Source organism: Oxyura jamaicensis, chromosome 3, assembly GCF_011077185.1.
Source record: "Oxyura jamaicensis isolate SHBP4307 breed ruddy duck chromosome 3, BPBGC_Ojam_1.0, whole genome shotgun sequence".
Classification (NCBI taxonomy): Eukaryota; Metazoa; Chordata; class Aves; order Anseriformes; family Anatidae; genus Oxyura; species Oxyura jamaicensis.
Window position 1 is genome coordinate 79,987,036 of NC_048895.1, and position 24,444 is coordinate 80,011,479.

Genomic DNA, 24,444 nt, shown 5'->3' on the forward strand with positions numbered 1-24,444 from the left:
AGCCTGTGGACGCCCTACAGAGCACGGGAGCCGATCTGTGTAGCTGCCTTTTCCCAGCCGAGATTCCTTTTGTTTGAGAGCGAGCGAGCCCTTGTTGCTACAGCCAGGAATATTTGAGGCACGTGTTTGCTGACGGTTTCTGCTCTGCACTCCCGAGGATTGCATGTAGGGCAGTTTGGAGGGCTCCGAGCAGTGCAGCTCCCTGTTTGCAGTCAGCAAGTTCATTAGAGCCCTAAATTATTTACCTTAAAGAATTCAAGCCCTGAATTATTTACCTTTAAGAACCGTCTTCCTGCTTTGTGCATTGGGTTGACTGTAGAGCTACACAGTGTTACAGGCTGTGAATGCCTAAGCCGGCATAATATCTAGGGCCACTTCAGCTATCTGCTGTTAATTTTATTTTCATACACAAACACATGGAAATATTACAAGTAAGGTCACGGTGTGAATCACCCAGATATAAAAATGATTTGCGCAGCCCTGGTGCATGCCTCGGGAACGCACGGTCAGTCTGTGACTTTGTGATCACGTCCCCCTCTCTTTGCTGAACGCGGAGCTCTTCAGAGTCGTGGCTTCTTCCTGCTGTTCCGCCTTTGGCCCCTGGCTTTATTTATTGCACACCACTCAAATCCTACTGAAGGAGTTAGTAATTTCCTCACCAACTTTCCCGTTTATCGCTGTCACGCTCGAGGGTTTGACAAATGGCTTGGGAAGCGTTGCTGCTATTTTTTACGGGAAGAGCTAAAATAGAGGACAAAGGATCTTGAGGATCTCACAGCCTGGCCACGGAGACGTCTCAGTGTCACATAATATTTCACGTACTGGAAATACACTTCACTTTTGCTTTTGCTGTGAGTGTTGATTAGTTTTACTTGAGATAAGCCAGGGTTTCAGGTTGGTTAGGAACTCGCCATTAGCGGCCACTTGGGAGATGCTGGGTTGAGATGACTCGAGTGCCCTGCACTGCGGCCGCGTGGCTGCTCTCTGGGGCTCAGCTCATCTGCCCGACCAGGCAGAGGAATAGCAGGGAGCTGGGGGGGGGGGATGGTGGCTGCCACCTTCAGTGCCAGCAAACACCAGTATTTTCCTGTGCTTTTATACCACGGCACTGATGCATGGCTCAGGTATGTCCAGTGCACCGAGCACGGCAGGGAATGCACCAAGGGAGATGCTGCAGGCAGCAGGAACCCATAACACTTCTTTTCAGTGCTTCCACCCATCAGCGTTCTTTCTTACAACTTATCTTTGCTACACCAAAGAAAAACCACAAGAAGCAAACAGCAGTGGCTAATGGCATCAGCTGGCATTGTCTCGGTGCAAACAGGATTCATAGCCACTGCATGACCTCCTGCAGCCCTCTGCACCTAACCAGCTCATCATCCAACCTCCAATTTCCCATCCCTGTCCAGTGAAGTTTCTTGCTTTGGCATATATTTCTCCAGCTCCCCTGGCCCAGCTTTTGGCTGTCCTGCCCTTAGCTTCAGTGGCTCCATGCTGCTGGGGCTGTGTCAGGGAGGTTGTCTGGAGCAAGCACAGGGGTCAGCCCTGACCTCGCTCGGGAAGTTGCAAATCTTTTCACACTTGTGGTTGTTTCTTTTTGTTTGTTTGTTTGCTTTGTTTTTTGCTTTGGTTTGTTGTGTTTTGTTTTTTTTTGGAAAGCTTGCAAATTGACCAGATTCAGACAGATTTTTTGTCACGGACACGAAAAGTTCACTTTCCATGGAAAAGCCCAGTTCCTAGTCCCAGGTTTAAAATCTCTGTTGCAGCGGTTGCCAGAGCGTGTTGAGTTTTTCCAGACACTGTTTTTTTTTTTTTTTTTTTAAATGGCTCAGTCGGACCACTTTGACCAAAACCTTTCAACAAAGCTCTCTCTGGCAGACATCCATGTCGCCCATGGACAGGGTATGCCAGACACTCAAGCCCCCGCTATGGCAGGAGGGGTATCACAATTGTGTCCTGCCTGTGCTGTGTGGCTGTGTCTACTTCAGTTGTCCTTGTGGTAGGCAAGGGATCAAGTGCAGATGGTTGAGTTGCATTTCCTGAAGTGAAGGCATTTGTTTTGTTTGCTTTCAGAGAAGGCGATGAAATATTGACGTTAATGGTATTTCCAGTACCCAAAATCCAGTCGCGTTTTTTCTTCACGTATGATGTGTCTTCAGGCGACGCAGAGAGGCTGCTAGTTTTTTTATGAGGCTGTATCTTGATTTGGGTTTCTACCATATGGCCTTTTTTCTCAGTTGTTTAAGTATGGAAATTTCTTAAGTGTCCATTATGGTTCATCGGTGTATTGGTGGGAGGGTTTGACACTGAAACATAAAGCCAGTAATCTGTGAAGCAGGGAGTAAGCACAGGCACAAAAAGACCCTTTTGAGAATTTTAAGCGAAGTCACTACCTAGATAATGTTGTAGGTGCACAGTTCAGGGAAACTGTACAGTTAAGTAATTTACTGTTGATGTAATTTTGCAAGTAGTATTTTTACATTGCTGCTGCAGTTATTAGTGGCATGTATTTACTGCTGAAACTGAAAGAAATGTAGAGGCAGCTCCCTCTTCCCCCATATGTCTGCTTTTGGTGGCACTGAGTGTCTGCTGGGCTTCCATCCTGGGATGCGGGATTTGGGCTCAGGGAGCTGAGTTCCCTTGCACAGCTCCACAAGCAATCTGCTGTTCTTTCTAGGCTGCCCCCTCCAAGCTGCTCTGTGCTGCTGGCTGGTCAATAAGGAACTTTGGGGAACGGACTTTTTCTTGTTTAATATCTTCATGACACTCAGCAGGAAAAAAAAAAAAAAGACCTAAATGTCTTCTGGGAAGTCTGACTGCTGTAATACAAATAATAGATAATCTTCTGCAGTTAATCAATTTTCTCTTTTGTGTTGGTTTTCACACAGAGCGATGAGGCAAGAGAGAAGTTTTTAGAAACAGGAAAATGTGATTGCAGAAACATCATTGTTGGCTGGAGGACTCGGTGGATTCAGGTAATAATGTGACACCACTTTTTATTATGCTTTAAAAACTGGCTAGATTTCAGGTTGACAGTGGCCCTTTGTCAGAGAAGGAACGGTACAGGAAGGTGATGAGGTATAGCAAAACACGGTGGCCCGCTGCTAAATTAATTCCGACCAGGCAAGCGGGTGTAAGCGTTCTGGCAGCAAGGGTGATTGGTGAATAGTACATTGTTGCTGGGGCATCTTCCTTCGTTATGTCAGGCTGTTAAAACTGAGCTTGTTCTTTTTAGTTTTCTGTGTTAGTGTTTTGTTTTGTTTTGTTTTACCCTGAGAGAGAGGCTCTTATTCAACCACTTAAAACTGCACGGAAGTAGAAGCGAAGCTTCAGGCCTGTTTTTATGGAAGAAGGTCAAATGATTATCTGTCCCTTCAGACTGTAAAATGTTGAATCTATGACTATCTCCTTTGAATTCCCCATTTTAAAAGATTTCTGGATCAGAGCAGATCGTTACCTGCTGAAAGACCCAGGTCTAGATCATTGCTGTAGAGGACTACCACTATTTGTTTTGTGTGAATGGAGACAATTTCTTGTTGAAGAATTGTAGGAATCCCAATGTGTGATGTTTAAATAATGCTACTGATATGTTCAGACCTGATTTTATAAAAAATGTAAGTTGCTAGCTAAAATGCATCTTACGTTTTTAATCATTTAATTATTTTCCTGAGGGACAGGGGAAGCTGGAGAGGGGGGCATTTACTGTGCTAATTGCGATGGAGTTCGTAAGTGGGGGCCAGGTCAGAAAATTGCAGAATCATAGGGGTTGGAAGGGACCTCTGGAGATCGAGTCCAAACCCCTGCTAAAAGCAGGTTCCCTACAATAGGCTGAGCAGGAAAGCATCCAGGCGGATCCTACTCTCACACTTCTTAGGCAGTCCTGGTGAAGTCATCAGGCTTTTCACAAGCAGAAAGGTTTTCCCCATGTGTATTTGATTCCAGAATAAAGGTTTACAGTGACTCTTTCATGCACTGATTTCTCACAGGTATGAGGAGATGGAAAAGCATGCATCTTTGTCAATGTAGGCTTTTAGTTTACAGCACAAACTGAAGAAGTGCTGCACTATTTTATCAACGAGCAGGTCAGCAGAGCTGGTTGTCTTATATTGAACTGTTTTTAACTGATGATTCGTTTTTTGTTAGGTGCTAGATGGGAAAGAAATGCAATTGCAGCTTTGCGTTGCTGTATTTGTGACCAAGAAAGACATTTAAATAGTATGTGAATGGGTGTGGATTTGATATTTCCTCGAGCCAGCTTCTTTTTAATATTAAATTGCATACTCCAGGAAGATAGTTGCTGTATCAACATCAGTATAATGACACATTATTGAAAAATCAAAATCCAGTCATAGAAATGAGTCCTGGTGTAAGCAGTTGTGTGCTTACAGCTGCGATGTGTATGTGTTCACAAATGTAATGGACTTTTTTTCTCTTGTAGCACTGGTTACTTGGATAAACACTGTATGTGTGACTCATTGCAGAGTATAAACTTATTTTAAAGGAGCAAGTGTGGGATTTGCTGAATATCCTATTGCTTGCATCCCTGAATACTTGCATTAGGTTATGATTAATCTTAAATTGGCCAACCTGGGAGGAAAATTACTGCTGATCTCCCATAGGTGACTTCAGAAATAAACAGAAGGATGGAAGTGCTTTAAAAACATAAATAGTAGTTAGAATTCATAGAATCATAAAGCAAACATATGGTACAAGGTCCTCTAAAACACAACACTTGAAAGCTTTTTTATAGTTAGAGAAAGAGCTTGTTTAGTTACCACAGGGAAAGTAAATATTTTCATTCCTTTTTCTTCAGTTCTTTCTCATTCCATTCCTTTTTTTTTTTTTTTTTTTTTTTCTGGATTTGGTGGCTAGGGGACCGAAACCAGATGGGCCTAGAAAGCCCCTCTTGGGGGCAGGAGATAGGTTGCTAATGTCCTCCACTTGACAGGTTCACTCTTGATGTCCACCTGCAGCGTTGGGTTGGGGTCGATGTCACCCAAACTGAGCGGTGTGCGCGTGTGAGATGCGATGAGCACCATGGCAGCTCCGGGGTGGGCCAGGAGGGCGCCCATTTTGTAACATGACACATCAGGCATCGACGCTGGGCGATGCCATCCCAGTGTGTGTGTTTGGGGCACATGGGGGGGCCGTATGCTGCAGTCACCCCACTCTTGGGATGCATTTTTGGTGGGGCCGTGTATGGTTTTGAGCGCCGGGGCCAGGGTGGCATGGCGGGAGGCAAGGCTGAGGCTGAGATGGGCAAAGGAGGAAGATGGGGAGCGGGGGGCCGGGCGGGGAGGGGGGCGGGAGAGGGGCAGCCGGGAGGAACATGCGGCTCCGGGGGGAAATGCTGTGTGCTTTGCAGTTGCCTGTGTGGATAGAAACCAGATGGTGCGCTGGAACACCCGCTCGCTCGGGTGGCGGCGGAGCCAAACATATGGTTAATGGTTAGGAGGAATAGCTCGCAGAGCCAGGGCTTTGCTGACTGCCTCACATTACAGATTGTTACAGTGTGTCATTACATTGCCAAACTAAGTGCTTAATACCCACTGCGGGCGCTGGGCACGCATTCGCGCAGATGACTTTCCGCGCGGCGCTGGCGCGGCCGGCAGGCTGACATCATACGTGGCTCCGCCGCGTCCCCCCGCCGCAGCCCCCAGACCCCGCTCGCCGTGGAAACGCCGTAAATCTGGCATTTTACAAGCCTAAAACCTACAGCAGGCAGCTTTCCTGTTCTGCGTGCGTGCCTTTAATCCAGTTATTTCCAGCGGCGTACGGTTGGGTTTTGCTTTTCTCCCCTCAGCGGCCAAGTTCACCTCGGCTGCGGCCCTGCGCTTACATGCCCGGCATTTGAAGTTCCTGCGCCGGGAGCTTTGGGCAACACCGGGCCCATGTTATCTAAGGAACTGCTGAGCTCATTCATCTCCTTTTCACGGCCCGCTTCCTTTTATTTTTAGCCAAATCCGTCAGGCCTGACAGGCGGGTAATTTGAGCCAGAGAAAGGGCAAAGCTCCAGGTCCTTTCCACAAAGCAATTCTTCTCCTCCCTCCTGGGAAGGCTCCAAACTCGGCCTGCTCCAGGCAGATGGATTTGTTGAGTCATGTGAGATCATTTACACAAAAACACAGTGAGGCGGTGAAGAAAAAAAAAAAAAAAAAAAAGGAAAGAAAAAGAAAACGGAGGGGGAAGGGGTGGGGGAGTGTGTGCTGCTGTTGGTTGGGCTGCGAGGGTAGGAAATGTGCTGCACGGCAGCGAGACGGAGGAATGCAGCGGATTCATTCTTGTATAAGGTAATGTCTAGTTTACAGTGCAGGGTGGAGCCAGCGTGGAGAAATCACTCGAAAACAGATTACTCATTTAAAACTCGAATTCTCCTTGAAATAAAACGACCAAGACCCAAAACAACCAGCAAGCCGTGCGCGCACACAACAAAGGGCACGCTGTTGACAGCGCTGGGTTGCAGGATCGTGGGGCTCCCCGCGGGGAGGTTGCTGGAAAAGCAGTTTGTCCCCTGCTACCACAGGCGCTGGCCCTGCCAGGGGACCCGGTGACAGCACCAGTGCGTGTCTCCCGGCCTGCCCAGGGACATTTTGTGGTGTTGGCGGGGGGGACACAGAGGGCAGGCTGCCTCTTGGCATGGTGCACGGCCGCAGCGGGGGGCTGTGGCACGATCTGCATTGCACTGGGGAGTAAACTGCCTTTAGGCCCAGGGACTGAACGCTGATCTTGTTGCCGTTTGCAACCTAAACTAACCCCAGCGTGTTTTGGTTTGTTTTGTTTATTCAAGTGGGTGGTAAGAGAGAACATCAGACTTGGGGTTGTTTAGATCTTCGTGCATCCCAGAGAATTAGGTTGGGTTAATTTATGCAGTTTTCTAATGATATGTATTCAAACTTTAAATAAGCATGTACTGCATTTAAATATTATTAATATGACTTCCAGTTACTCTAGATTTCTTAACAAGGCAATATCTAAATGCCAGTGTATTGTTCTGATTATGACTTCTACCGGGAGCAGAAACTGCAATTGAGAATTGGTAGAGCGCATATGCAATAATATGCAATAACTTGTAAAAAGCAACTTTAACACAAAGCATTTTCTTAAATTCTTAGCTGCAGTGAAGAAATTCGTAGGACTGTGCAAGTGTGTGGTTTTGTATTTTAACTTGACTCTCTCTCCCACAGAGCAGTATCTTCTGCAGACTACTACACTGTGGCACCCATCAAGGTGCTTTCCTTTTGGGAGGGGATTGTTTGCTTGCAGCCTGCCCTGGTCTGCTTGACCTTTTCTTCCCTTTTTCTCCTCCCACTTCTTTTTTTTTTCTTTTTTTTTTTCTTTTTTTTTTTTTCCCCCACTTTTGTCTGAAAGAACACTGGATTTCACAGCCTGTTCCCTGTGCCGCGATGTGCTATTGAGCACGTTTGGCGTGGGGAGAGCCTTCTCGGCTAGACTGGCTTTCTGCTTAAGAGTTTTCTCGCTTGGAGGAAACCCTTTGTCTTCTGTCTCTTTATCAGCCTCCCTTGTTAATTATGGAGAAGGAGCACTTGGCAGCACCCTGAGTCCCGTCTGGGTCCCATGTTGGCTGCTGCACAGACCCACAACAGGGTCCTTGCCCTTCGGCTCACAGCTGAGGTCTGGGATGAGAAGCAGCAAAGGGATAAGAGTGTAAGGAATAGATGTGCGGACAGATTGGATACTCGGGCTGTGTGATAAGCTGTGGCCACATAATGAGGAATGGCTGTATATGGAGCTGAGATCCTCCAGAAGGTTCCAGAGAAGGACAGCATTGTTAGTAACTCTGTTTACATAGTTACTGTAATGTTCTTTTCCCCCCTTCCCAAAACAGTTCATTATCCTACATCTTCTCTTGCTGTGAGCAACATTTCCCATAGCTTACACGGAGCTGCAATTCCTGTTAAATTCCCACTTTATAACGTCAAACTCCCACCAATGACAGTAAGACTTGCAACAGAAATGAAGGTTGTCAAAAGCCAAAAGTTTTTTTTTGTTTTGTTTTTAAGATTTTGTCTGAGTTAACAGAGGAAATTATGCAGATTGTTGGCTTTTCAGATTCATTGTTCACTGAAAGGTCTGTAGCTTCATCTCTATTTATTGCACTTAGAAGACTTGTAGTGTTTTTTTTTAATACCCTGTTCCTCAATATCTCCTTTTTTATGCTCTGAGGTTGCCACGTTTTTTGCTTCTTATATCGGACATCCAGCCAGACTAGACAGGTTCTGGGAACTGTTCATGACCTGACTATCAGGAAAATCAGCCTTACTCTTCCTTCCCTCTCTCACAGCTGCTCAACTTCCCCTATTTCTTCTAAAAATTGTGTTGTTTGTAAGATGCTATCAGCTCCATATTTCTTTTATCTCGCTTCTCATATCACTTCCATTCTTCTGGTCATACTGTTGCTTCCTCTGTCTCACGATTAGACCAGGAATTTCTCTGCTGCTGGCATCTTCCCTTGTTGCACATACTGTGGCGCTGCCTCCTTTGGGATCCAAGGAAGAATTCATTTGGAGTGCTTACATGTTATGTCATGTCCTGCACTTGGCTTCAGTTTGCACAGCGTGCGTCAGGTAGAGGACATCTCGAGTAATTTTTTGTTCGTTGCAACCAGCTCTCTTCTCAGTGTTGAGCAGACAGTGCTAGCACTTCAGAAGGTAAATTCCTTGGCAGGTATGTGTTGGGTCTTACAGAATCGGGTGTTGCAGCAGCCTCTCTTTAAGTTGTTTTCTGCCCGCACAGGGAGCACTGTTTGCCTCCACCTACAGCCACTGGCATTAGATTGTTTCTTCTGTTTCTCATGTTATTTCCACACAGGGATTCTATGTTATTTTCCTTATTGCTGTCTTTTCCGACAGCAGCTGAATACAGAAAGCCTTCAAAGCTGAGACTCATTTCCCAGCTCCAAAGCTGGGTCCTAACTGGGATTAGCGGTGGATGATGAGCAGGAGATCCTTGGTGCCTCACTACCCAAAGCAGCAAGGGATGTGGGTCCTGCTCTGAGGTTTGACCTAGTTGCTCTTTACAAAGTGGCGCAACTTGTAGCTGGTTCCTGGAATTCACACTGCCAAGGCACACCAAAGCACTTGTTATTTCAGAAGAGAGGCAGTTTTTCTTTCTTCCCTTCAGGCTTGAGAGAACTTCATTTCCTTTCAAAGACCTTATTCTATGCCGTAATTGTACAACCTTCCTCAATATGACGTTGTGCCAAGGAGAGCTGCTCTCCCTGTGAGCAAGGTAACCCTGTGCTTTGAGCTCCAATTATACCCCTAGAAAGGATCAAATAGCAATTCCGTCCCACAGAAAACTTGAGCAAACTTTATAATCTTCTGTGGAGGGATCAGCGGGCTGAGAGGTGATTTCTAAGATGAGTGGGGCAGTGACCTCCTCATATCTCAGTGTTCGTTTACGGCATTTACAAGCATGCATCTACTTTAAATAAATCTCTAGACTGACAGGTTCTCCCTACAAAAAATCATGGAAACTATCGTGCAGTGGTGGCAAGTTCAGGTTGGAAATTAGGAGACATTTCTTCTCAGAAGGAGCAGGCAGGCATTGGAACGGGTTGCTCAGGGAGGTGGTGGAGTCACTGTCCCCAGGGGTGTTTAAGGAAAGGTTGAACGTGGTGCTTAGGGACATGGTTTAGTGGGTGATGGTGGTGGTAGGGGGATGGTTGGACCAGATGAGCTGGGAGGTCTTTTCCAGCCTTAATGATTCTATGATGTTCCCCTATTTGATGCGTGCATCAACGAAACCAGAGATGAGGCAAGATTTTTCTAATCATGCATTAATCTAAATTTCTGTAAAGCTTTTTAAGGCATTAAATATACACAGATTTTTCTCATCCAGCAATGAACTGGTGCGATGAGGAAGTGCAAGAGTGTTCGTAATGTATTCTGAAACCTAGCTGTTTCTGGTTGTGGCCAAATCCCATTAACTGTGATTTCCCTGCTTCTCCTTCCTCCTGTTGAGCCTTCTGGATAGTGGCTTCTCTGAACAGCTTGCTTGGAGAATCTGCTCTGAAAATCTCCCAACCACTTCACTCCTCCCAAAGCAAGCAAAACTCTGGGAGCAGCTTATCACCCACTCAATCAGCAAACTTCAACCAACTTCTTCTAGAAAGTCTCAGTCCGCTGTAGACCAAACAAGCTTAAATTTCTTTCCCTTCCATTTGGTTGAGCACAGCAGAGGTAGAAGTCCTTCCAGAGATTAAACTTTGCCTGTTGGTTTAGTGAGACATCAGTCCCAACAGGCAGCACAGGATGTATAAAATTGGCTTATTTATTCCCTTGTAGCATCCTTCGAGATATTTTAGAATTTATTAGGAGTTTCTGGTGAGGATAGAATCACCCCCTGATACTGCCACTGTAGGAGTAGGTTTATCAAGTTGTGTTAAAAGGACTAAGTTGTTTTAAGGCTCTGTTCAGTCCACTAGCTCTTAGCTTATAGTTCCTGTAGCACTGCTAACATGAGCTTTCATTTTTATTTTTTTGCCTTGATCCCATTATAAATTAAATTGGTACCAGCAAATGATGTTTTTGATCATGCACTGTAAAAAGATCCCTTTTTACCTACATTACGAGCCTCTCACTTGTTTGCAGCCTTTGTGTAATTAATGGGAACGTGCTATTACCCCTGATACATTTATTCATGTATAATAGATATTTGTGGGCCATATTTGGCATTAAGTGGATGTATCACTGCTCTTGAGGCATTTTGGTGGCTAAATAGCTGGTATTAGACCCTCTGGTTACTCATTTGGATAGTTTTCCTGTGTCCATACTAAAGTGTGTGTGCTACGCAAATACTTTTAGTCGTAGCCTTGTCAGATTTGTTTGAGGAACAGAAATGGCCTCATTTTTCAAAGATGTTTATCTGTGAGTGAGTGAAATTATATTAATGTTTTTTTTTCTCAGTTGATCAAATTCTAAGTGCTGAGATGAAAGGCCCACTATTACGTTAGTACTCCTCTTGCAAGAGCAAGACTGTTCGCAGGAGCAGACCAATTTATCTTCTGTATCCGCTTCTCTCGTTGCAGCCCGAAAAGACCCTAAAGCATCCTGATAGTAAAAGATCTCCTTTTGCAAACCAGTGTAAAATCAGGTTTAAAATGCATTTTAACTGGTGCTCAGTTCCACATTAACTACTTCTTGATTACTATGGTCACAGCATAAATAAATGAATTTGATAGCTTATTTGATCATGCTAATGCTGAATGTCTTTCTCCTTCACCAAAATATTCCTTTCATCAAAGATAGCTGCTGTCACATGGCTCCAAAGGCATTGCTTGTTGACTAAGTAAAAGGGAACGTCATATATGGAAAATAAACCAGCACTTGCAAGTTTTCTTCTTACTCAAAAATAATGAGAATATTTTATGAATTGCAGCTTGTTGTTTTATTTTTGAATACTTTCTCGAAATAAATAATGAAGTGCTAAAAAGTGAAATTGTCATGCCATCGCCTTCTGGGAAGATGGCATAAATAATTAACAAGGGCTATCTGCATAGTCATTTTGAGGTTGATTACTTATTGGTTTCCACATCATACTGTGGATGGGTTTGAAGCTCCTGCAGAGTGCTTGGACTGTGCTGGACCAGCTCAAACTTGTTGCTGGCCTTCTTTGTGTTGCCTTCTTTGATTACTTGCTTCAAAGTTTGGATTGATGTCAGAACCCGGATGATTATGATCAAGTAGCCTTTTTTTCCCTTGGATGTACCACTTGGGTGCAAGCAGCAGTGTGATTTTGAAGCCCCTTCTGTAGTCCATGGCATCAGAGCCAGAGGGACCATGTAGAGGACATCTCACACGGGGAGGGTGGTGCTGCAGTAGGCAGGCATGGCACAGCCTGGCTTGCTCAGAAGGGCTTTTAGAGAGTGAGAGGCTAAAAGGCCAGCACAAACCATGGTCTGAAGCGGACTCTCGCACTTGATGGGTCTGTTCTTGGGTGAAACCAGTTTGGTTCTGCAACTCAAGTGTGTAACCATGAGTTTCAACCCTGACCATGGACTGCCAGTCACACACCCCATGGGAAGTTGTTTTTCTGCTGGGTTTTGCACCTTGTGAGTGTTGTCATCGGAAATAACTGCAAGTAAAGGGCCAGAGGTTTACAGAGTATTGTTCATTGTTGACTGTTTAAAATAAATCTGTGATTAATACTTCGTGGGTTAAGGAGGAGAATAGTTCATAACGTAAACTGTGGAAAAATTTTAGTTATTAACACTAATTTTAACCGTGAAGCATCAATGAGTTAGGTATCATTCAAAACACTGCATTTAGCCTTCATCAGGAAGTACTGGATAGCATCACTGCAGTAGGTGCTTCAGCAGGGGCTTCCCACATGCAAACAGTGGTACTTCTAGAAGAACTGAGGTTGGTATTTCCAAACAGAAGTGGAGACACAACGCGACTTGGTGACACATATTTTGATTTTCAGTACAGTAGGTGGCAGGAGAGACAAAGTGACAGCCTGGCTGAGGTAGCCATAATGAATGCCGCAATTAACGAAGGCTGCACCATGTCTACACCCAACACACTGAAAATAAAGAGTGAAGTTGTATTGCCAGGTGATGTCTGTCACCTGGTGTGATAGACACAGAGACATAAGATGGGAACATTAGACAAGTGTATTGTAATGCCCACGTTAAATACAGCACTGCACACAGTGTCTTATATTTCTGTAATGTCTTCTGGTAGGCATCAGGGACTAAAGGGCAGCCTAAGGCAGTCCCAGGTACAGCTGCAGCCACTTGTCCTCTTTGTCCACTGTGTTCTTTGCCCAGACTTCCTCCCTTCCTTCTTGCACAAGCATTGACTCCTATGAGGCCATGCTATGAGCTGCCCAATGGGATGAATCCAGCCAACAGCCGACTGAACTAAAGTCATGGATGGTTTTGGGGAAGTTCAGTAGGACCAACTTGCTACATGCTTGTGAAACTAGTGTTGAGGCAAAGGAGCAAGAGATGAGAGCAAGGCCTTGATGGCTTCAGGTTGTAGTAGAGCTGACCCCTTGACTTACCACCTCGTCAAACAGGATAGAAGAGGTACTTCTTTAATGGATAGTAAAATGAGTGCTGGATACTCTTCTCTTCCAACATCTGATATTCTTGGACTTTTGATCTGCACTGGGATAAAATAACCTTTAAAGACTGAAAAACATGTCCTTTCTATAAGCATACAAGAGTCTTTCCTAACATAGAGGCAAACCGAAGAAGTGAAATTAATAGTGTTCTTCCTTTTATCTCCTTTTTAAAGGTGAAAGGGTTGCTCTTCCTCTCATTTCACTTAGGGTGAACAGATTGTTGCCCTTCTTATTTAAGGAATATTTGGCCTCATTGCAAACAAGGACAAAATGTGGTGCATATGTAACTCTAGCAAAGTCAATGAGGTTGTTTCATTTGTAAAACAGCAAAGGTAATTTGGCCCAGGGTTTGTAACTGGAGAAAGGAAACACTTTTGTCCATCGATTTATAGGGAATTAGTGTGTGGCTAAAATAGGTTCACCCATTTGCTCAGTTTTTTGTTTGTTTGTTTGTTTGTTTCCAAAGGATTGTTCTTTGGAGGACTTTTGCTCATGATGGAAGCTGTTTTATTGTGTAGGCCTGCCAGAGGGCACTGAGTTTACCTTAGAGCCAAAAAATGGGCAATATTTGTTTCATACTTGTCAGAGGATCTCGTACTGTGTGAACCAGCTAACAGTGATGATATTTGTCCTCCATTTATCAGTATTTGCACATAAACTTTGAATTCTGGCAAAGCAAAACAAGTCAGTCATACAGTGGCCTAAATTCTGCATATCTGTTTGATGAGTAGTGCTGTTGAGCAACTCCTCTTTATTATTTGCTGTTTTTGAGCCCATTGGTTTCATAAAATTGTCTGCATTTTTCAGATATATTAGTGTTGTTTTTGTAGTTGAAGTTAACTGAGAATTGAATTGGTGTTGGAGTTATAAAACTGTCGGCATGATGTAGTGGCAAGGACAAGACATCTGTTTAGGTTTGCTTGGTTGTCTTTGCTGGAGAGCCTGACTGCCCCGTAGATAGATCCTGAGCGCTTCTGGGCATTTAGAAGTGGTTGAAATATCACCCTCATACTGGTGAGAAATGGAGGCAGGGACATGGTGATTTATTGAAGGTCATGGAGGAAATCTGAAAGGTTGGGATTGAGGTCTCCACCATCCCACCCCAGGAACTTAATCCTGTAACTTCTAGTACGGTGAAGTTTGCTTCCTCTCCCCTGAGAAACATTAGACTCTTCCAGTTGGAACAATATCTGTTCTCATCACAGGAGAAGCAGGAACAGTTTTAAAAGTTTGGAATCAAATTTAAGGCTCTTTGCCGTGAAAACTGGCACATTTAGCGTGTAGCTGTAGCTTGTGGTATTTCAAGGGGAAGTGGTCTGAGGGGCTCAAAACAAAAATTAGTAGCTCTTCTGTTGTTGCGTTACATACAGTTCAGAGTCTAGTAGCTGGAACAGAGTAGAGACCCAGGTGTATGTTGAGTTTGAGCAGCTTTGAGGTCACTCCGTCCATGAAGCCATATCGTCTCACCCAAGGACAGGTCTTTCCTCATAGGAAAGCCATTTATAAAGAATGGGACATCATCTGTCGTTAAAAGTCGGTTATCTTTCAGCTACTAACACATTGAAATGAATTGTATAGCTGCAAATAATTAAATGTTTTTGTAACTCGGTTTAACTGTGGAGTGCTGTGCTTGGTGAATAAGATTGGGAAGAGCTCCCAGTATGTAAAAGCAGTATCTGTCTAAAGCTAATTATGAAAAACAGGTCGAAGTAGTCATTTTGTAGTGAATTTCCATAAGGAGCTTGTAGAAAGGCTTATGATGTCTGGAAGAGCAGCATCTGACTGCACTTTAAAGTAGATACCTGGTCTGGTGATTAGGAAAAGATTGTTAAACAACTGGAATTTAAATACCGGTACAGCTTCATTGTAATAATTTCCCAAAAGGCACGTTGGTAATTCTGCTAAATAGAGAGTTTAATAGACTTTAGTAACGTGTACTTTGGAGACCCTATACACAAAGGAATTACGCATAAAACATTCATTATGGTAAACTGCTACCTTTTCCTGTAAGTAGGAATCTGTTGAAACAAAACCAGCGCGTTCTGTGTGGCAACATGTTGTTGGGTGTTAGCAGAATTATCACCACCTTGCCTATCACTTCACCCGCTTTGATTAAAGTTCAGCCCTTGTTATTTTACCCAGCAATAAAGGCATTTGCGGACACAGATACCGGTTTATTTTTGAGGAATTCTTTGTCCGCGGGAGCGTTGTTAACACGGAGCGCAGCTGTTGCTCGATCACGCTTCCCTAACTAGAACCAGCGCTTGGCTTTGTTCTCCTTTGATGTGTCCGTTCAGTGTAGTAAGAAGAAATAAATACCTGGTACGAAATAGGGAGCAAACTATTTATTTTTTTAAAGTGATAATAAATAAAGAAAACAGTAAAAAAAGGCAATGCTAGCAAGCCGCTCTAAGCAAATTTTGCATTGGTTTTGGATTTGATTTCAATATGCTTCTGAAGAGGGCCCTGCTGGAGAACAGGCAAGAAAGAGGAAGGAGCAGATGCTTTTGGAAGAACAGTAGGGCATTTATCTCTTTTAATGAGGTAACATCATTAGTGCTGACAAAGTGCTGCAAATCAATACATGTAATGGACTGCTGCTGTCTTTCAATAGTGCGCAGATTGCTTCACCTCTGAGCATTCGAATCTGCTGAATCACAGGTTAGGCGTTATGGGCGATACTTTCTTTAAAAAAAAAAACAAACACTTTTTTTTTTTTTTTCCCCTCAATCTTTGCCTCTGATCTGGGAGAACTGGAGCACACCGCAAGGATATGTGTCGGGGCAGGAGAGGTGTCCTGATTTTACGAGCAGGGCAGCGCATTTAAACGCCGCGTACGCCTGTGGTGGAGCGAGGACCTTCTTTTTAATTGGGAAGCGTGAGGTTGCAAATGTCTCTTTGAGCCCGATTCCTTCTGCCTAAAATGGCTGCAGGTTCTGTTGTTGTTGTTTTTTGTCCCCTGCCCTCTGCCTGCTTCCTTCAGAGCAGTGGTGTAATGTCGGCGGCACTAATCATGTCAGCCGCTGACACCGCTGACCCCGACGTTCAGCAACAAAGAGCTGCAGGGGAGCGGCGAGCACGGGGTGGCCGGGGTGCTGGACGAGGAAGAGCAGCGGGTAGGGGGAAAGCTGTGGCTCAGAGCATTCCTCCGTGCAAAATCAAAGGTGGAGGTGTAAAAATCATAGACACCGGTGCGTGCAAGGTGACCCAGGGAGGAAGAGAGTTGGATTTCAATGGAGATCTTCCCTTTATTCCTCACTTTTCAGGTGGTAAACAGCAACACACGCCTGTAATAGTATCAAAATAATAATCATAAGACACAAAATGAATCTAAATTTGAAAAACGCACAGAGATTTTAATTATATCTCTGTTAAAAATGACTGGGTTCCCTCAGAACTGCCACCAAAATCATGTCATCCCTCACCAAAACCAGGTAACGTAACCCAAACGTGTGAGGTGCGCGGCCGGCTGATCGGAGGGCTGGAGGGTGACACCAGGGCATCAACGCTGATTCCAGGAAAAGGGGCTGTCGGTAAGAAAGATTCATCTGAACAGATCACACATGTAAAAAAAAAATGTGGTTCCTCTTTCTTTTTTTATCTGCATGCCCCTCCCAGCCTGGGCTTCCCAACACCTGCTTGTGGTGAAAGAATATAAACAGAATCACAAGATTCCTCAACGTTAACTGTTGCCTGGCAGCTCAGGCCAAGCAGTGCAAGGTCATCCAGTTTTATCTTTTTTATTGATGTTTCTTGCTCTCCGCCACACATCTGGCAAGCCTGCGACCCTGTCCCAGGTGGTGCCATTGCCATCACCAGCAGAAAACCCTGCCGTGATCGCAAGGATGGAAATGTTTGCTGGAGCAGAGAGGTCTGGGGGCTGCTTTGGCGGCAGCCCCGTACAGACAGCGTTCCTCGCTGCTGCGATCAGAGTCGTTCTTGCTGAGCAAAAACCTCACTAGCACTTGTTACCTCCTTGTGCTCTCGGTCGTCTTGAACTGGCAGAAAGTAAAGGCCAGCAGATGTAGAAAAGGTATTGTCTTGGGAAAGCTGTGAAGATGGTTTTTCTCCATTTCTGCCCTCACACCCCCCAGAACATCCCTTTTATAAGTCAGCATTTCCATATCACATACCACAGACTTTGTGCGCTTAGCCCAACTCTTAAACCAAAGCTTGCTTCCACTGACCTCTCTTCCAAGGTTGGGATTACAGTAACTTTACGCACATCTGCCCCTCCTCTCGCTACAGGCAGTCCAGTCCAATAAATAAATACTTGGCTGAGTTTTCTTGCCCTTTACCCAGTTAACAAGAAACAAATGCCTTCTGCTTTGTTAAAGAGAAGTCATGCCTACTTCTGTTGCTCCAGCCAGCAATGTTTCTCAACCAGCTTGGCCTCCAAGGGACCAATTCCTTTTTATTGATTCCAAAACAGTTACCAAAATTTTCTGTGATCAACTTATGAAAAAAAAAAACAAACATGGGCTCTAAGGGGAGGAAATAGCAGGTCGTAGCCTTTCCCAAGACTAGGGATTACCCAACTCTGCTCTCCTCTACTCAGTAAAGCAGAGGCGAAAGTATTGTGATGGAGGGCAAAGGGACAGGGGATGAAAGGGTCTGAGAAGCAGAGCTGTTCATATTGCAGAATATTCCTGTGTTAAGCTTGCCCACGTTCTTTTTCTCTCCTGGAGGAGTTATTCACTCTATTTTCGCTCTGTACCCGTGCTTGAGATCACTTTGTCAAGAAGAAAACGCGGTGCTGCTCGTTCACGTTGTTTCAGAACCCATGCAGCCCGCTGGCAGGTTTGGAGGTGATCCGGCTGCAGCCTGGGCCAGCCGTAGGGTTACGTCTCGTAGAAAACATCATGTAAAGTGTTGATGGAGAAGGGCTGCTAGCAGGAGACTGCAACACTGGTGGGCCAAGTCGTGTTTGCCTTACTTTCCTGGGTGGTCGCCTGGCTTTTACGCAGCACATGGAAATAGATCTGCTGGAATGCGAAACCGTGCCTTGTACGTTTCTCCCACAAGTATTTTATAGTTTTGACTGGCATGCACTAAGGAAATAGAGAATAATAGAAGAAAAAAAAAATGTATAACCCTTCAGCTGTGCTTCCTTTCCATACCAAGGTCTTGCATTTAAAGTAAAAAGACTGGTCTGTGTCATTGTGCTAGCCATTCTTTAAAGTTTAGCTATGAGGTTTCTGGCACATGAGTGAAGGAGTATTTTTTTAAACTCTTCTTCAGGTTAAGTAGTGGGTATCTTCACTCACAGAAGCAGAATTGATGTGGGTTTAGTGATTGGGTAAACTGATTCATCAAAATTCAAAAGATCTCTTAGGCCAGGATAGATTTATTTGATTCCTGGTTCTGCAGAAATAGCTGCTGAAAGGAGGTTGAGTGTTTGGGATTTTTGTTTCGTTGTTCTTTTTAAAATGATGATGTCATTAAGCCATTAAGAATTCAGGTTTTTGTAAGTCTCATACATGACTGCTATATGTGAGAGGAGAAGCAGGTGTGACTAGCATATCTTTCCTTGTTCTCTCGATGGGGGTGCCATCTACTCACTAGCTTTGCGATCGTGGTCCTTACGTTTGGTGTCAGAAGCGGTGCATCTTTTCAGTCCCTTCCCAGAGAGAAAAGACCTCTCCTTGCCAGCAGAACGCCTTTCTCCTCCAGGTTCAGCTGCACAGCATGGCAAAGGCAGCCCACACATGTAAGGAGTTGTCCTTCAGAGCATCTGGAGGGGACCCAGCTTTGGTCCATTTGTGAATCAGCCACCTGAGGCTCAGTATCCCTGCACCAGCAGAAAAGCTGCCACCCCGTAACAGTAGGATCTTTGCCTGGAAAGAGAGAACGTGAAAAAAGACACATTTAGAAGGTGCACTGCAGCTGTTACGGTACATAGATGTACAGCAATACATCTGTGTATAGGAGTGTAGGGAGTGATGGGCAGTTTGAATGGGTGTGTGCCAGTGAGAAAGAAAATGCTTGCTTTTCCACCAGCTGGGGCCTTGGAGGTAGCCTCATTCCCTAGGGACATGGTCCCGGTTTTGTGAGGGATTCCAGAGTGCTCTATCACTTAGTCTCTGTGCTTTGCAAATTTGGTAGTTGTTTCACTGTTTGCAGGGTGCCTAGCAGACCTCCACTGCGAACATGTAAAAAGCATCCTTGTAAAAAGTACCACTGCCTTTGCAGCAGCTTTCAAATTAAATATGTTTTGTTTCGTTAATACGAAGGCTCCCTCGCCTGCTTTGTCAGCAGCTCGCTGAGATGCTTCCCAGTGGTTTACAGCTCTTGGTTTCATCTGGTGAGAGCAATCTGTAATCCAGAAGTGTACAGGTAAGGGAGCTCTTCAAAGGCGTGCAGAAGAGTAATGATGCATTCGTCTTGATACTTAGGGAAGGTGAATATTCTGACAGATTCCCACTGTGTTGCGCTATTCAGTTTCAAAAATTGCAGATTGCATTTATCCTTTCAGTAGAAAGAGGCACTCCTCTCAGGCTGCTGGAGGAGACCAAGAAGTGTACACTTAATTGCTTTGTGAATGATGTGAAGTCTTGGAATGCAATCTAGCCATTGCTCATTAACTAGCTGAACCTATTAAACCTGGACAGCAAGCAGGACTGAGTCAGCCGCCCGTGATTGCAGGCAGCTAATGGAGCTCTGGGAGCAAGCTGTGACTGCAGAGTGGAATTGGCAGTAGACTCCCATCAACCTTCTCTGTTTTGAACTCACTGTACACTCCATTTAGACTTCTGGCTTGAAGACAGATGATTTCAGAGCGGCGAGAAGGGGGGAAGGCGGAGGGAAGAAAGCATTGTCTTCCCAGCTCTGTTAGCTTTGATCTGAAGTTAAAAGCAAACCAGGATTCTAATGGCACTGGTAATTTGACATTTAAACCTACAGAAGCAGAGAGATTTGTCATCTGGCTGGGGCTCGTTTTGATTATCGATTGGGTTTTGTGCAGATGGTTCCGCTACACAGTGCTAAAACAAAAAGAAATGCCCAAATAATATGCCTTGGCATCTCCTTGGTGTTTTTTGTCTCTGAGGGAATCAGCTGCTCTTACAAAGCACACATATATAGGTGCTTTGCTACTGATAAAATGTGTCCTGTCTTGCTAAGGAGCATGGAAGCACTTTCTTACGTCTTCATGCCTCACTAGCAGCATGGATGAAAACAGAAGTCACTAAATGTTAACTGAATAATTGAGGTTATTTTTTTTTTTTTCAGTGGCTTGAGGGAAAAACAGCAGAATTGGAATTTGCCCAGGAAACTGGAAGTGTTTAACCTTTTTAACATGAGGGCCTCAACTGGAGGTAGATACAGCCCTGGCTATGTAGCATTTACCTCCGGAGTACTCTTGGCATCATGCTGGAGCATTGTTTGAGAGCATTTTGTGCTGCCTGCTGAATTGCCAACATCTCATCCTTCAGCATTCACATGCCTCCCATCCAGTTGCGCTTTGTGCCCAACCTTATTTACCTTATGGGCTTTGCCAGGATCACAGCTTGGTTGTGTGGCTCCAGGCCCAATCTGACAGTCTGTCAAGGAGAAGGGGAGAAACAGTGCTTTTGACATGCTGCCTAAAGAAGGGAATGCCCAAATATGCTTTGAAATCTTTGTTCCACTTTCTTATTCTAGAGTTTTAAGCTGTTGCACATCATTTTTTTTCCTGTTGTTTTGCTTTAATTTCACTATTGTGGAGAGATCGTTTCACTTCTAGTCTGGATTCCTACATTTTGTTTGTGCTGCTGGCAGATCCTATCAACACCCACTTTTCTGTGATATTTAAACTTTAAAAGGTAAAATAAAAATCTTTGGTGTCACAGAACACTGACTTGCCTGTAAAATAGTTTCATATACCAGAGATGCTATTTAAAAATATTGTAGGAGTCTAGTAATACATTAGCATTTTATGCATTTCTCTCTGAGCAGTCTCAAAGTACTCAAAGTGTGGTGCATGTGTGCAGTACCACTGAAGTGCAGTCCCTTGGGCGGAGGCTGTAAAACCAGCGTAGCATTTACTGAGGGGGTGAGGAGCGATGGATGCAAGCAGCCTGAATCAAAGAGGCCAGAGCCAACTGCCTTCTGGGGGAAAAATGCTGTGAACATCCTCAGCCTTAACGTCCGGCAGCCAGGGCTCTGCTGACATCCCATGGAAACGTGGGCATCCTCAAGAAATCTGTACCAGGACTCTCCTTCCAGCATGATGGCAAACAGCAACACCTTTTGCATTACCAGAAGCCAACACTCAGGTTGGGGTTCAACGCGTGATGCGTAAGGAGTTGCCCACCTTCACATCATTAAGCCACATGTGGATGCTCATCGTGCGCCCCCAGCCTGCGCTGCCCTGGGCTTTGCTGCAGCTGGGATCCCTACAGTCCCTACCTGCTCTTGAGGCCTGTTTTTGGGGAGGTGGCTATTGAATGAGTGTCTTTGGGCTCTGTGGTAGTAGCTTGTTGTCCGCAGTAATATGCATTAGAAGCAAACGGCCCTGCTTTAGCTGCAGGCTAGGCTGAGCTGAGCTGACTCGCAGTGGCTGTGCACTCAGAGCAGCGTGTTACACGACTGCAGCAGGGCTGTGTGCTGGCACATGCAGAGCGTCTGTCTCTGCGTCGTCCTAGGTATCCTTCAGTCCACTTTGTATCTGTGTCCCTTAAAACCAAACCCACATGTGAGTTGCTCTCAGATCAGCCATTTCATAAGTGCCTCAGTGTGGGGGGATGCAGAGCATTAGCATGAGGATAACAAAACTGCTTTTATTCACATTACTTCATTCTGGGAAATTCAGCATTACAGAGCCTAATGTAAAACTAAAATTCAAGTTTTTATAAGGTTTAGCAGAACTAATACCACAGTGTGTTTTTTCATTATCATTTCAAAACCTCAGTGACATTTTATCTGAGTGTTCCCATACAGCGTTAAAAACACAGACGCTGTTGTTCATGTGTGAGAATCTCAGGAGCAGTTAGGTGGAAGAAAAACCCACCAACCTCACTGGTTATAATGGGACTTCATCTCCTAGGAATTATGTCATGGTCAGCCGCAATGGCATAGCTCAGTGAGCCGGGAGATCTCCCCTATTCCTGTTTTTCTATCCAAGTGACATGGCAGCCTCTGCTCCTTTTTCACTCTTTTAAAGAAAACGAGGTGATTAATTCCTTCAGTTTTAAAATATATCATGTCTGCAAAAGAAGGGAAAAAAAGAGAACTATTTTATTTTCATCTGACATTACTCTGTTAGGCAGAAAGAGTCTTCCGATACATTGAGTTGGGAAATAATTAGTGTTGGGAGTGTGAGATGGGTCATAATCTTAATGTCATTTTACCATTATTAAAATAGGCTAATTTTGTTGTTAGTTAATCCATGCAAATCCCATTGATTTAACAGTTTTATATGAATGAAAATAAGAAATGCAGCTGGCCTATATTTTGGTAACTCCTTGTCTACCATAAAAGCTTACAGAATGTCTTGTTTAGTGAAGGAGTCATCCCTCCTGTATGTTGGAGCACTGCTATCAAAATGCTGGCACAAGCTAGTAGATTATGTGTTGTGTACTATAGAGCTAACAGGTGAAGCACAAAAACGTTCTTTTTTCTATATACTAGGAGCAGAAAGCATTTCTAGAGGTTCTGAAATCTGCTTTAAATGAAATGCAAGGCTTTAAAAGCTTACACAGATCTTAGAAACACAAAGCATTGGCTTGGATGTTGCCCTTTCAGTCACATTTAGAACCTTCACCTACTTAAACAGGATCACATTTAGGTCAATGCTTTGTGTTTTGCAAAATCGTCTCTCCCTAATCTCCTTCAGAGCGTTTTCATGACTATGATTTTGATGAAGGGGGAGGGAGATGTTTCCAGTCTGAGACTTATAACTAAGTTGGCATATGGAGTTCATTTGCTGAAATACTGAAGTTTTGTAGATAGATGTGTGTCAGATTCTGAAACCTGCTCTATATTGGCAAATATACTTGCATGCAGGTGCTAATTATTTGAAAACATTCTGCCAAGGTATCCAGAAAGTTTTGGTTTTAAACCATTTGCCTAAAACGTGGAAGCGAATCATAGCTACCTGGGTTGATCTTGCTTTGCATGTGTGTTTTAGCAAGATTGAGAGGGGTTGTGTCAGATAATCTTTTATATATGCAGTTCCTTGCATTCATCAAATAAGTGGAGCAGAAATAAACTTTCCTCCTTTCTCCACCCACTTTTTTATTTAACGAAATGGGAAACTCTGAAGCTACTGGAAACCTTGATGTGACATTTCTTGATGCATTGATTCTGTCTCTTAGACTAGGGTCCTGAAAGCAACTTGCAGACATCAAAAGCTCCAGTTATCTCTGGTGTTCTTAGTGCTGTTGTTTTATGAAGTTGGTAAGAAAAAAGTAATCAGGCTAAAATATCAGACTAATACATATTTTAAAAGATGTGATGAAAGTACTTCCTTAGCAGATGACAGTAGTGGTAAAACAGTTGGTAGAGTTCTCCATTAGCTTGATGGATCCTGAGTTTGATTCTGTAGTCAGAGGACTTGGGGTGATGGGAAGTGTAGTTGGGAAGTGTAGTTGAGCACAGGCTCCGACAAGATTGTTGCTGGTGCAGTTGTGATTGCAGAGTGAATGTGGGTGTCACATAAGTGAGACAGAGCCTCCTGGGAATGAACATTGGTGCTCTGTCTTCCACAAAACCTGCATGTGCTCACCCACATCAGTATATATAACTGTCGCCCACCCAGTAGTGAAGAATGGAATAAAAATGTTCTGCAAGCAAACCTTCACTTGGCATTCATCCCCCAAGTCTTTCTTGTTCTGTCTGCACAGTTCCACAGCTCTTCTCAGGACGGAGTCTCAGGACTGCGCCTGTCTTTAATAGAGTATGAGGCACTTCATAAGTAATTGTACAAACTGATGGAAGCTTTTGAGCCTTTGTGGTGGTGATGCATGTGCTGTAATGGCAGGTGACAAAGCTGCAAAAGTGGACCAGTTAAAGTATCTCAAGTGATTGCTTTTGTGAGCAGGGACTGGGGCCAAGTCCTATTTGGGCAGATGTTTCTTCTCCTTCAGTGTTTGCACGCTTTTTCTCAAGCAATAAAATCATAAGTTGTGACAACAAACCTGATCTTTATGGAACATTTCAGTGATATCCCAACTTATCTGGACATATAGATATTAAACAATTCTCTGTCAAAGAGGGCTAGTTGTCAAGATGTAAAAATGAAACTACTGCAGAGTTATGTACAGATTTGTTGTCTAGCCATTATGAGGCCAAGCAAAGAAAGGTAGGTATCACAAAATTAAAATTCATAATCAAAGCAAATGAAGCAGTATTGTAATTACTTTGAGTAAGAGA

At 44.2% G+C, this 24,444-nt stretch overlaps 1 protein-coding gene across 4 annotated transcripts in view; it reads left to right on the top strand.

The window, feature by feature from the left end:
- The first annotated feature begins 2,888 nt into the window (after positions 1 to 2,888).
- The window catches only part of BACH2 (BTB domain and CNC homolog 2), a 148,461-nt gene continuing 126,905 nt past the window's right edge, over positions 2,889 to 24,444 (top strand). For 3 of the 4 annotated variants that reach the window (XM_035323225.1, XM_035323227.1, XM_035323228.1), the window contains exon 1: positions 2,889 to 2,975. The gene's annotated coding sequence lies outside the window, so the exon portion shown is untranslated. Of the gene's footprint in view, positions 2,976 to 5,320; positions 6,291 to 24,444 lie in introns of those variants that run through there. The other variant, XM_035323226.1, reaches the window with a different exon arrangement.